This window comes from Symphalangus syndactylus, chromosome 5 (assembly GCF_028878055.3).
Source record: "Symphalangus syndactylus isolate Jambi chromosome 5, NHGRI_mSymSyn1-v2.1_pri, whole genome shotgun sequence".
In the NCBI taxonomy this organism is placed as follows: domain Eukaryota; kingdom Metazoa; phylum Chordata; class Mammalia; order Primates; family Hylobatidae; genus Symphalangus; species Symphalangus syndactylus.
The window spans coordinates 143,364,535-143,378,617 of NC_072427.2; the positions used below are offsets into that span (position 1 = coordinate 143,364,535).

Sequence of the window (14,083 nt, forward strand, 5' to 3'; positions counted from 1 at the left end):
TACATGGGTAATTAAATAACTTAAAAAGCAAGGTGGAAGTTGCTACCTGGTTCCATGATTATAATCTAGAAGTCTAAAGAGAAGATTTATCTGGCATTATCAATTAACATTAAAGAATATGCAGCCATAAAAAAGAATGAAATCATGTCATCTGCAGCAACATTGGTGTAGCTGGGGGCCATTAACCTAAGCACATTAACGCAGGAACAGAAAACCAAATGCAGCACATTCTCACTTATAAGCGAGTGCTAAACATTGGGTACACACAGACATAAAAATAAGAATAGACACTGGGGACTCCAAAAGGAGGGAAGGGGGAAGAAGAAGAGAGAAGGGCTGAAAACCTACCTATCAGGTACTATGTTCACTACTTGGGCAACAGGATCATCCAGAAACCCAAGCCTCAGCATCATGCAATATACCCATGTACAAACCTGTGCATGTATCCCCCTGAATCTGAATTTAAAAAAAAATTAGAGGATGTTTTCACGTGTTTTCCAATAGTTTTTAAAAATGTCTTTATTAAAGACATCAGAGTTCATACACTTAGTCACGCACGTGTTCACCATTTGGAGCAATATTTATTTATGTGTGTATTTATTTATTTGAGATGGAGTTTCACTCTTGTTGCCCAGGCTGGAGTGCAGTAGCACGATCTCGGCTCACTGCAACCTCCGTCCCCCGGGTTCAAGCGATTCTCCTGCCTCAGCCTCCTGAGTAGCTGGGATTACAGGCATCTGCCACTACACCCAGCTAATTTTTGTATTTTTTGTAGAGACAGGGTTTCACCATGTTGGCCAGGTTGGTCTCGAACTCCTGACCTCAGGTGACCCACCCGCCTCGGCTTCCCAAAGTGCTGAGATTACAGGCGTGAGCCACTGCACCCGGCCTGGAACAGGATTTAAATAAAACTTTTTCTCAACTACAGAGACATACCGTTTTAAGCCTTCTTGGATTCCCACAACCCTTCCTTTTGTTCTCTCTTGGTCACTCCTCACTTCCAGACTCGGATGAAATAGCCACACTGCAAGGCGTAAAATTAATTTCCTGAGTGATCACAGAGCTGCCAGATGACACCACATGGCATTCAGGGGATTTAGCTCTGCTAAGTAGTATGAACCTCATCCACAAAAAATGGAGACAGGAGGGAGCTGGCAGATAAATGCCCTCTTCTTGATCCCTTTCTCAGACTACTCTGGAGTGCAGCTTCTTCTTGCGACCTTTCTAGAGAATCCCGAGTACGGAGCAAGCACGTGGGCTGAAAGACCTGCTGTGGGCAAGACCACTTTGCTTTTTCCTTGCCTTTTGCATCCCTTCTTCCTCCCCCTTCCCACCTGAAACTATTTGTGCTATTTTGAGTCATCCTGCCCTTGCCTTGAGGCCAATCTCAGCACTTAATACACCTAATCTACCACAAATTCAACGTGTACTGGACGCTTAGAGAGGCAAAGAGAATGTTATGCTACACGCAATATAGGAAGCTTTCCATTAAAATATTCTTTGGGTTTCTTTCTTTGCTCAAAAATTGTACAGCTCACTCATCTCTCCTTCGTCTTCCCTTCAGTCTTTTTCTTTTCTTTTCTTTTTTTGAGACAGTCTTGCTCTGTTGCCTAGGCTGGAGCACAGGAGCACGATCTTGACCCACCTCAACTTCCGCCTCCCTGATTCAACCGATCCTCCTGCCTCAGCCTCCAGAGTAGCTGGGATTACAAGTGCCTGCCACCAGGCCCAGCTAATTTTTGTATTTTTAGTAGAGTTTAGTAGCCAGGCTGGTCACAAACTCCTGACCTCAGGTGATCCACCCGCCTCAACTTCCCAAAGTACTGGGATTACAGGTGTGTGCCACCTCGCCGGGCCCTCTTCAGTCTTCTCCTTGTAAAATTCTCTTTCAAATATCTCCTCATTTTGTGTTGGGTAGAACAATTTGGTCTTCTCTCTGCCTTTTAATTCTCCTCACAGCCTATCACCCTGCTTAATTCAACAAAGGCCCTCTAGGGAGATGAGTACACAAAGCATTCACTTTTTTAGACAGGAAGAGGGTATTGCCAGTACATCATTTTAATACATTTTTCCCTCTGACACACAGGCATAAAACAATAAATTCAAAGCAGGCCAAAAGTAGAGAAGAAAAAGCTTTGTCAGGGTGAAGCAAGTATGGGGTCCAGATAGGCACAAGTTCATAGTGATATTTGGTGAAGGGAAAGCAGATCGTGGCACATGGATCTTGTTCTGTGATCTGCCCCATGATGTCGGGCAGACAGACGCTCTACATAAAACAGGTTCAGAATGAGGCCAAATCACCTGGCAAGAGGAGGCCAGCAGCTAGACTGACACTGAGCACAGGCAACAGGAAAGCAGCTTAATAGGCAATAAACCAAGTTCTAAGACAGAGCACCCTGGAAATTTATAGCCAGGATCAGAACTGATCCCAGTGGCAGTGTCCAATTCCCATCTCTTAAGTGGACAAATAAATCGCCTGCCTAGAGTCGAGAGCTGAGAAATCAGGAACCAAGCAGTTCTTTGTTTGTTTTTTGAGATAGAGTTTCATTCTGTCACCCAGGCTGGAGTGCAGTGGTGCGATCTCTGCTCACTGCAACCTCCGCCTCCCAGGTTCAAGTGATTCTCCTGCCCCAGCCTCCTGAGTAGCTGGGATTACAGGTGTGCACTACAATGCCCAGTTAATTTTTGTAATTTTAGTAGAGACAGGGTTTCACCATGTTAGCCAGGCTGGTCTCAAACTCCTGACCTCAGGTGATCTGCCCACCTCCCACAGTACTGGGATTGCAGACCTGAGCCACCACACCCAGCTATATTTTTTTTTTTGAAACAGGGTCTGGCTGTATTGCCCAGGCTGGAGTACAGTGGTGCCATCATAGCTCACTGCAGCCTTGACCTCCTAGGCTCAAGTGATCCTCCTGCCTCAGTCTCCTGAGTAGCTGGGACTACAGGTGCACACCGTTCCTTGCTAATTTTTTATTAGTAGAAACGCGGTCTTGCTATGTTCCCCAGGCTGGTCTCAAACTCCTGACCTCAAGTGATCCACCAGCCTCAGCCTCCCAAAGTGTTGGGATTACAGGCATGAGCTACCACGCCCAGCCATCATCAATTTAATATCTTGCAGTACTGTGTGCTAGGAGTCTAACATGGGTCTCACTGGGCTAAAAGCAAGGCGTCAGCAAGGCTACATTTGTTTCTGGAGGCTCTGGGGGAGAATCCTTTTCCTTACCTCTTCCAGCTTCTGGAGGCTGCTGCATTCCTGGGCTCCTAGCCCCTTTCCTCCATCCTCAAAGCCAGCAATGGCAGGCTGAGCCTTCATGTCACATCACCCTGAACCCCTCTTCTGCTTTCCTCGTCCAAGATTCAGGACGCTTGTGATTACATTGGGTCCACCTGGATAATCCAAGCTACTCTCCCAATCTTATAGTCAGCAAATCAGCGAACAATTCCATTTGCAACCTTAATCCCCCTTTGCCATATAACATACCATATTAATAGGCTCTGGGGATTAGGATGTGTCTCTCTTCGGAGGGAGGCATTCTTGTGCCTCCCACAGAGTGAGAACTACTGTGGAGAAAACCAAGCAGGGGCAAGGGAAAGGGAGTGACCAGTCTTCCATGGTCACCTATTCCTCTGACCACAGATGGAAAGCTCTCTGCTTTTGCTTTTTAAGGGTTTATTTTGTTAGATTGGGCTCGCCTGGATAATCCAAGCCACTCTCCTCATCTCAAGGTGCTTGACATTAATCACACCTGCAAAGACCCTTATGCCATTTAAGGCAACACAGTCACAGGTTTCAGGGATTAGCTTGTGGACATCTTGAAGGGGACTGTTATTCTGCCTGCCAAGCCTTATATGTGATGGAGTTTTCTAGGCATCTAGGCTTGTCACTGACTCTGAAATTTCCAACTGGTGCACTGTCAAAAGCCTGTGTCAAAAATTCAGCTGATGGATAGGATTATTTCAATTCAGTCAGAAAACACAAGATTTCTCACTATTAGTTTCCTAGACAGGAAAAATGTGTGCATCTTTTCTCTTGACTTGGACGTGAAGCAGCAGTACGCTGCCATCACCACCATCAAGATAGAAGAGTTACATCAGCCCAAGTCATTCCCTGTGCTGCCTCTTTGTAATCAAAACCCTCTTCTAACCCCAGGCCCCTGGCTACTACTGATCTGGTTTCCATGCCTTTACTTTTGCCTTTCTGAGAAAGCCATATCGATGGAATTATACAGCATGCAGCCTTTTGGATCTGGCTTCTTTTGTGCAGAAAAAATGCCTTTGAGATTCATTCACATTGTTGGATGTATCAATAGTTCTTAATTTTTCATTGCTAAGTAGTACTCCATTGTATAGATGTACCATGGTTTATTTGTCCATTCAATTAATGAAGGACATTTGAGTTTCCAGGGATTTTTCGTTTTGATTTTGGTTTTGGTTTGCATTTTTTTTTGAGACAGGGTCTTGCTTTGTTACCCAGGCTGGAGCACAGTTGCACAATCATGGCTCACTACAGCCTCGAATTCCTAGGCTCAAGTGATCCTCCTGCCTCAGCCCCCACCAAGTAACTGGGACTACAGGTGCATGCTACCACACCCAGCTAATTTTTGTATTTTTTGTAGAGACAGGGTTTCACCATGTTTCCCAGGCTGGTCTCGAACTCCTACACTCAAATGATTTGCCTGCCTCAGCCTCCCAAAGTGCTGGGATACAGGCATGAGCCACCACACTCAGCCCTGGTTTTTAGTTTTTGGTGATTAGGAATAAAGCTGCAATAAACATTTATGTGCAGGTTGTGTAAACTTAAGTTTTCATTTGCCTCGGGTAAATACCTAATATTACTGGGTCATATGGCAAGTGTATATTTATTTTTATAAAAAGCTGCTGCTGGGTGCGGTGGCTCACGCCTGTAATCCCAGCACTTTGGGAGGCCAAGGTGGGCAGATTACCTGAGGTCAGGAGTTCGAGACCAGCCTGGCCACCATGGTGACACCCTGTCTCTATTAAAAATACAAAAATTAGCTGGGCTTGGTGGCATATGCTTGTAATCCCAGCTACTCAGGAGACTGAGGCAGGAGAATCACTTGAGCCCAGGAGGTGGAGGTTGCAATGAGCCAAGATCATGCCACTGCACTCCAGCCTGGCTGACAGAGCGAGACTCTGTCTCAAAAAAATAAAAGCTGCCAAACTGTTTTCCTAAATGGCTGTATCATTTTGCATTCCAACCATCAATGTTATGAAAATTCCAGTTGTTCTACATCCTTGCTAACATTTGGTGTTGTCAGTTTTTTGTTTTGGTTTGGTTTGGTTTGAGTTTTTAGCCATTCTGATAGATGTATGGTATTACCTCATTGTGGTTTTAATTTGCAATTCCCTAATTACTAATGACATTGAGCATATTTGCATGTGCTTATTTGCCATTTATGTATCTTCTGTCATGGAGTGTTTGTTCAAAATCATTTGTCCAATTTAAATTGGGTTGTTTTTCCAGGCTGGAGTGCAATGGCGTGGTCTCGGCTCACTGCAACTTCTGCCTCCCGGGTTCAAGCGATTCTCATGCCTCAGCCTCCCAAGTAGCTGGGATTACAGGCACCTGTCACCATGCCCAGCTAATTTTTGTATTTCTAGTAGAAATGGGGTTTCACTGTGTTGGCCAGGCTGGTCTTGAACTCCTGACCTCAAGTGACCCAAGGTGAAAGGATTACAGGCATGAGCCACCATGCCTGGCCCAGGTTGTTTGTTTTCTTACTGTTGAGATGTGAAAGTTCTTATATATTATATATATATGTAATATATATATATAATATATATATGTTCTTTATCAGATAGGTGATTCGCAAATATTTTCCCCTAGTTTGTGTTTTGTCTTTCCATTCTTTCTTCCAAACTTTTTGAAAGACTAGTCAAATACAGTAGTGAGAAGGAGGGAAACAGTAGAACAAGGAGTTTAGTAACTGTGGGTTTTTGTTTATTTGTGTGTTTGTTTGTTTGTTTTGGAGACAGGGTCTTGCTCTGTCACACAGGCTGGAGTGCAGTGGTCCCATCTTGGCTCACTGCAGCCTCAACATCCTGGGTTCAAGTGATTCTCCCACCTCAGCTCCACAGGCAGCTAGGACTACAGCCATGCACCATCACGCATAGCTAATTTTTTCTATTTTTTGTAGAGATGGGGATGGGGTTTCACTATGTTGCCCAGGCTGGTCTCAAACTTCTGAGCTCAGGCAATCTGCCTGCTTCAGCCTCCCGAAGTGCTGGGATTACAGGTGTGCAGGTCCGGCTGGGAGTTCAATAACTATGAACAGTTTATTGATAACTTAGTACCTTTGGACCAGCCTAAACATTTTAAAATTTATTTTATTTTATTTTATTTTAGAGTCATGGTCTGTCTATGTCGCTCAGGCTGGACTCAAACTCCTGGATTTGAGCAATTCTCTTGCCTCAGCCTCTTGCGTTTCTGGAACTACAGGTGTGCACCACTATGCCCAGCTTAACAGTGTCTTTCACAATCAGGTGCAGTGGCTCACGCCTGTAATCCCAGTACTTTAGAAAGCTGAGGCGAGCAAATCACTTGAGCTCAGGAGTTCCAGACCAGCCTGGGCAACATGGCAAAACCCTCTCTCTATGAAAAATGCAAAAATTGGCCGGGCGCAGTGGCTCACGCTTGTAGTCCCAGCACTTTGGGAGGCCGAGGCGGGCGGATCGCGAGGTCAGGAGATCGAGACCACGGTGAAACCCCGTCCCTACTAAAAATACAAAAAAAATTGGCCGGAGCTTGCAGTGAGCTGAGATTGCGCCACTGCACTCCAGCCTGGGCGACAGAGCGAGACTCCTCCGTCTCAAAAAAAAAAAAAAGGAAAAATGCAAAAATTAACCAGGCATGGTGGCATGTGCCTGTAGTCCCAGCTACTCAGGAGGCTGAGGTGGGAGAATAGCTTGTGCTCGGGAGGTCAAGACTATAGTAAGCTGTGATCACACCACTGCACTCCAGCCTGGGTGACAAAGCGAGACCCTGTCTCAAAAACACAGTGTCTTTCACAAAGCAAAATTTTTAAATTTTTATGAAATCTAATTTATGAGTTTTTTTTTATTTTATGGATAATGCTTTTGACACCATATCCAAGAACTGTTTCCCTCATCCAAGGTCACAAATAGGTCTACGAGTCATTTTGAGGTGATTTTTGCAAAATGTGCAAGGTACCTGTTGAGGTTCTTTTTAAAAATTTTTTGCATATGGTTGCCATCTGTTCCAACACCATTTATTAAAAAGACTATCCTTCCTACATTGAACTGATTTTATGCTTTTATCAAAAATCAGTTGACAATACATGGGTGAGTCTGTTTCTGGACTCTGTATTCTGTTCCATTGATACATGTGGCTATCCGTTGAATAAATAATACTCTCTTGATTACTGTAGCTTCGATGAGTAGATAACTCTATTTCATTCATCCAAAAGCTCCATCAGTCAAGATGTGTCATCTTGAGCAAGTTATAGAACCTCTCTTAACCTCAGTTTTCTCCACTATAAAAAGAAGATATTAAAGCTGGAAGGGTGACTCACGCCTCTAATCTCAGCAATTTGGGAGGCCAAGGCGAGAGGATCACTTGAGCTCAAGGAGTCCAAGACAAGCCTGGGCAACATAGTGAGATCCCATCTTTACAAAAAATAAACAATATTAGCCAGGTGTGGTGGTGCACATCTGTGGTTGCAGCTACACAGGAGGCTAAAGTGGGAGGATCACTTGAGCCCAGGAGGTCAAGGCTGCAGTGGACCATGATTATACCACAGCACTCCAGCCTTGGCAACAGAGAGAGATCTTGTCTCAAAACAACAACAACAACAAAAACACAACAAACAAACAAAAACGTAAAAGAGATGGGGCAGGGAAAAGGTATATGTTAAAAAGTCACCACCTGTGTACATAAACCAGCTTCCTCCATTAGGCATAATATTGACTTGCACTGCTATTAATAAGAGTTAACATTTTGTGGCACTTCCATTAGTCATCATTTTCACATATTATAATAATAAATTTGTAAAGCGCTTCCAGATACATTATTTCAGTCAATCATGACAACATCTTTGTGAGGTTGTTTTCTTTATAAGCTTAGAGAGGTTAGGCAGGAAATTAATGACCTAGCCTACAAGTTGGTCCTGGCCTAGGTGATGGAGATGTCCTACTGAGGAAGACTGCCTTAGACTTCAATCAGTCAGATCCACACCCATGCCCACCTCCATCCGGGACTATATTTTCATCAGAAAAGCAAACGGCCCCTTCTGTGCCTGTACAGTGGGGCTTAAAAGAGAGGCTGAAAAGAAGACCTAGGATTTCATTGTTTTTTACAGAATTAATTAGAAAATAGGAACTGAAAAACAGATAAATGAGAAAACGTCCCTAAGAGGTTTTTTTTTTTTAAAGATGGGGTCTCACTACATTGCCCAGGCTGGCATCAGTGACTGACTGGGCTCAAGAGATTCCCCATCTCAGCCTCGTTAGTAGCTACGAATACAAGTGTGTGACACCATACTGGGCTCCATAGGAGTTCTTTGATTGCACAAAGAAAATGACCTTTTAATGAGATCCCTCACTCAATAAATTAGCAAACAACACTTGGCTCTTATCTACCTACACATACCTCCAAAGTAAGCTGGGTCTCCCCTTTCAGGCAAATGATATAGGAAGTGGGAAACCAGCTCAACCAAGATTAACAAAGATAAAGTTTTTGACCATGGCGGGCTGTGGCGGCTCACGCTTGTAATCCCAACACTTTGGGAGGCCAAGGCAGGAGGATCACTCAAGCCCAAGAGTTTGAGACCAGGGCAACATGCCAAAACCTTATCTCTACAAAACATTAGCAGATGTGGTGTCACATGCCTGTAGTCCCAGCTACTCAGAAGACTGACGTGAGAGGATCATTTGAGCCGTGGATGTCAAGGCTGCAGTAAGCCGAGATCATGCCACTGCACTCCAGCCTGGGTAACAGAGTGAGACCCTGACCAGGGCCTTTTTTTTTTTTTTTTTTGAGATGGAGTCTTGCTCTGCCACCCAGGCTGGAGTGCAGTGGCGCGATCTCAGCTCACTGGAACCTCCGCCTCCCAGGTTCAAGCAATTCTCTGCCTCAGCCTCCTGAGTAGCTGGGATCACAGGCATCTGCCACCACACCCGTCTAATTTCCGTATTTTTAGTAGAAATAGGTTTTCACCATCTTGGCCAGGCTGGTCTTGAACTCCTGACCTTGTGATCCACCCACCTCGGCCTCCCAAAGTGCTGGGATTACAGGCATGAGCCACCATGCTCGGCCAACCAGGGCCTTCTTATCTACCTTGGAAGAAGGTGGCCTTTGAGAAATGCCTGAATTGATATGGAGGTGAGCATCAAAGGAGGCTTAGAGGCAAGCTCATTTTAAAACTTCTCCCTTGGGCCTTCCATGCTTTTCTTACCATGAACATCCTTTGTCCTTTGCAAGAGGGCTTCCCTACCCTAAAATGTCCTTTGATAGTTGCAACCTGCCATAAAAAGTGGCTCCTAGTCCTAATAAAGTAATATCCATTGTTTCTTTTTTTTTGCCAAAGCAACCTCGTAATTTTGTTCTTTCCATCTTGCCTCAGGAGAGACTAAGGTGCAGAGAAGTAGAAAGATGTTCTTAGAGCCATTCCGGACATAGCTGGGGCTTTGTTCTTGTTTTTAATGAAACAATGATTAGAGATATTGTGGTATTATTTTTCAATAAATGGCAAGACATTGCTGGCCAGAAATATTTAATTGCCATATGGTCTTTTAATCAGGCAGAAAGTGAAAGGGAATAATTTGGATCGAGTGTCACACTGAGCCTGCTGGCCGTCTTCCTGTTGAGATTATTTATAAGAATGACAGGACAGCCCCAAGACCTGAATTTGAGCCCAGACTCAGCTGCCTCGTGTGACGTTGAGCTACAGCTCCAAGGCTCAGTTTCCTTATCATTATAGCTACTTCTCAGAATTTACTTAATCTCAGGATTAAAGGAAATAATGTAGATGAGTGGCTTAGCACACACTGAGTGCTCCACAGATGTTAGCTATTGTTATTATTTAACTGTACAGAGAGAACAGCTCTGTGCTTATCAGACTGTGTGTCTTGTTTTGTTTGTTTTGTTTTTCTCGTGTGCAGACTGTAGCAAAATGCAACCCAGGAACTTCAGGGAGCTATAACTCAAAACTTAAAATTGGGAATCATTTTTTACACTTTTTCCCACTACAAACTGTAGACAATCCACATGTTACAATAAAAACTGGGTTTAGGGCCAGGCACAGTGGCTCATCCTGTAATTCAGCATTTTGGGAGGCTGAGGCAGGAGTACTGCTTGAGGTCAGAGTTCAAGACCAGCCTGGACAACATAACCATACCTTGTCTCTACAAAAAACGAAAAATGTTCTAAATTAGCTGGGTGTGGTGGCACATGCCTGTAGCCTCAGCTACTCAGGAGGCTGAAATGGGAGGATCACTTGAGCCCAGGAGTTTGAGACTGTAGTGACCTATGATGGTGCCACTGCCCTCCAGCCAGGGCGACAGAGCAAGACTCTGTCTCTAAAATGTTTCTTTTTTTAAGTTAAGTTGGTAGAAAAAGTATGAAAGTTTGCAACAGATAGTCCAGGTTACAACCTGATACTCAGTCTCTTGCATTCTAGGGTACTTTTTCCAAATGGGGAGGGAAAGGTAGGGAGATACAATTTTTTTTTCTTGGTAAGAGGTACAAAAAAGTTACAAAAAGGTACAAGGACTTTGAGAGACATAATTAATGGGTTTGTTTTTTTCCCAGGTAACCTCTGCTAAATTCCTGTTTCATCGTGGCTATTTAAATACGTGGTTATTGAGTAATTTGCATTCTGCTATTATCAAGTGGCCTGAATTTCCAGGTAACACTGAATAGCCTCCTGCCTCAGCCTCCCAAAGTGCTGGGATTACAGCCGTGAGCCACCATGCCCAGCCGCAGCTCAATTTTAATAGTAATATATGGATTGTCTCCAGTTTGTAGTGGGAAAATTATTTTAAAAAAGATTCCAAATATTATGTTTTGAGGCAAAACCTAGTAAGAATTTTCAGGTAGGCTGGGCGCGGTGGCTCACGCCTTTAATCCCAGCACTTTGGGAGGCCGAGGTGGGTGGATCACGAGGTCAGGAGATCAAGACTATCCTGGCTAACACGGTGAAACCCCGTCTCCACTAAAAATACAAAAAATTAGCCAGGCGTGGTGGTGGACACCTGTAGTCCCAGCTACTTGGGAGGCTGAGGCAGGAGAATGGCGTGAACCCGGGAGGCGGAGCTTGCAGTGAGCGGAGATCGCACCACTGCACGCCAGCCTGGGCTACAGAGAAAGACTCCGTCTCAAAAAAAAAAAAAAAGAATTTTCAGGTAATACTGGGCACATCCCTTTCCATGTGTAGAGGGAAGGCTGAAAGTCACTGCCTGGAGCCACCTTGGAATTTGTCATTGCATTAAGGCTTATAATTATCTGTCCAACCGGGTTTGAAAAGAACTTTAGAATAGCCAACCCATTTTTAGGGAAAGAGAGAGATTGGGATATTAGGTTCACCTAGTTCAGAGGACAGTCAACTACTGGGGTTCAGATTTCCTAAAGGTTAGGACAATGCAGAAAAAGGAAGGTAAAAATGTTGAATGGGGCAGCTAGGACCTCACGCCTGAAGCAAAGTAGGGTTTCCATAGAAAGTATGATCTGAGGGCCGGGTGCAGTGGCTCATGCCTGTAATTCCAGCACCTTGGGAGGCCAAGGCCGGCAGATCACCCACAGTCAGTTCAAGACCAGCCTGGCCAACATGGTGAAATCCCGTCTCTGCTAAAAATACAAAAATTAGGCTGGGTGTGGTGGCTCACACCTGTAATCCCAGCACTTTGGGAGGCTGAGGCAGGCGGATCACGAGGTCAGGAGATCAAGACCATCCTGGCTAACATGGTGAAACCCCATCTCTACTAAAGATACAAAAAATTAGCCGGGAGTGGTGGCATGCACCTGTAGTCCCAACTACTCAGGAGGCTGATGCAGGAGAATCGCTTGAACCCGGGAGGCGGAGGTTGCAATGACCTGAGATCACACCACTGCACTCCGGCCTGGGCAACAGAGCGAGATTCCGTCTCTAAAAAAAAAAAAAAAAAAAAAATTAACTGGATGTGACGGCGCACACCCGTAGTCCCAGCTACACAGGAGGCTGAGGCTGGAGAACTGCTTGAACCTGGGAGGTGGAGGTTACAGTAAGCCAAGATAGCACCACTGCACTCCAGCCTGGGCAACAGAGTGAGACTCTGTCTCAAAAAAAAAAAGTAGGATCTTGTAGGATCTGAGAAATATACTCCTTAATGAAAGATGAAACATAAAATACCCAAGCTTATAATTTTCAGTTATGGCTATAGGATCATACTTTCAAAACCCATGTAATTAAAGGTATAAAATTACCTGCCCAACCTAAAATGAAAAGTTCACTAAAAAAAAATAGCCATTACTCAATGTGATTATATGAACATTAAAGTTAATAAAAAAGGTTTTTCTCCTTTTAGAAATTTTAGCATATGAAATTATCTTTACTCTGCAAGTCACTCTGAGATATATTTTTAAAATATTGTTTACAGTTGCTATCCAGTAAAGGATACATTTCAAATGTATCTTGATTACACAATCACCTGTAACAAAAGTTCCTTTCCTTGAAAATGCTTGCAGGAGTTCAGAAAACATAGTAACTTCACTTTACTGTAACACTGATACTCTTTTCCCATTCCAGCTTTTGCCTGTTTCTTTTTAAGGCACTAAGAACACTCATCTTCTCGATCTCCCTGGCTTTCAGGCCACTTGACGATAGCAGAATACAAATTCCTCAATAACCACATATTTAAATAACCACAGTAAAAATAGGAGTTTAGCAGAGGTGTCCTGAGAAAAAAAAACAAAATCGGTGACCTGTGCAAGATGTGTATTCTCCCCATTCAGTCTCCCCCTACTATCTGTCCTCACCTGCCAAGCCAACTTTATCTCTCAGTATTCTCCAGAACACCCCCCTCTCCAAATCTGTCCCTTGCAGAGCCACCAATTTTACAGTCAGTTCCTTGCTCAAAAATCCTCAAGGACTTCTGTATCAGTTAAGATTTGCATTTGGCAGCTAGTAACAGAGCCCAGAAATCATAGTGGCTTAAACAAGACAAAAGTGTACTTTTCTTTTCTGTACAGGAATTCTGGAGATAAGTGGCACAGAGTTGGTGTGGCATCACCTGTAGTTCCTGTATCTTTCTACTCCACAATGCACCTTCTATCCTCAGGAACAAAGGATGCCTCCTCAAATTGCAGCCATCTTACACACCTCATAGGCAGCCAAAACGGGACAGACAGGCAGATGTCAAACTTCCTTTCAAATGCCGTCAGAACCTAACGCGGTCTAGCATACTTCATGAGCACTCATTAAATTTCGGATACAAAAATCAATTAATTCTGTGGCACTACTGAAGTAGGGAAATTTATCACTCACAAAACTTTATAGTAAATATCAACAGTATACCCAGGGCACCATATTAGAAACTATAAAGCATCATTTGAAATTCTTAAAAGGACATCCTTTTAAGATATGTAGATATGTAAATATCTACATAATTAACCAGGCACAGTGGTTCATGCTTGTCATCCCAACGATTTGGGAGGCTAAGTTGGGAGGACTGCTTGAGCAAAGGAGTTCAAGACCAGCCAGGGCAACACAGTGAGACCCCATCTCTAAAAAAATTTAAAATTAGCCAGGTGTGGTGGCATGCACCTGCAGTCCCAGCTACCCAGGAGGCTGAGGCAAGAGGATTGCCTGAGCCCAAGAGGTCGAGGCTGCAGTGAGCCATGATCATGCCACTGCACTCCAGCCTGGGCAATAGAGTGAGACTCCACGTGTCTTAAAAAAAAAAAAAAAAAGGACTTGCTTGCTCTGATGAGTATGGGGAGAGCCTCTCCTCATGTGTAGGAGTGGCGGCATATTCCAGAGTAAAAACATAATAATAAAATAGTGAACACATGCATAGCTACTAATTTATGCAGGCCTTATTGTAAGTTCTTTACATATATTCAATG

At 44.0% G+C, this 14,083-nt stretch overlaps 1 protein-coding gene across 1 annotated transcript in view; it reads right to left on the reverse strand.

Annotated features, from left to right (window-relative positions):
• The window catches only part of APOLD1 (apolipoprotein L domain containing 1), a 67,943-nt gene that overhangs the window by 41,345 nt on the left and 12,515 nt on the right, over positions 1-14,083 (reverse strand). The gene's annotated exons all lie outside the window — the stretch shown is intronic.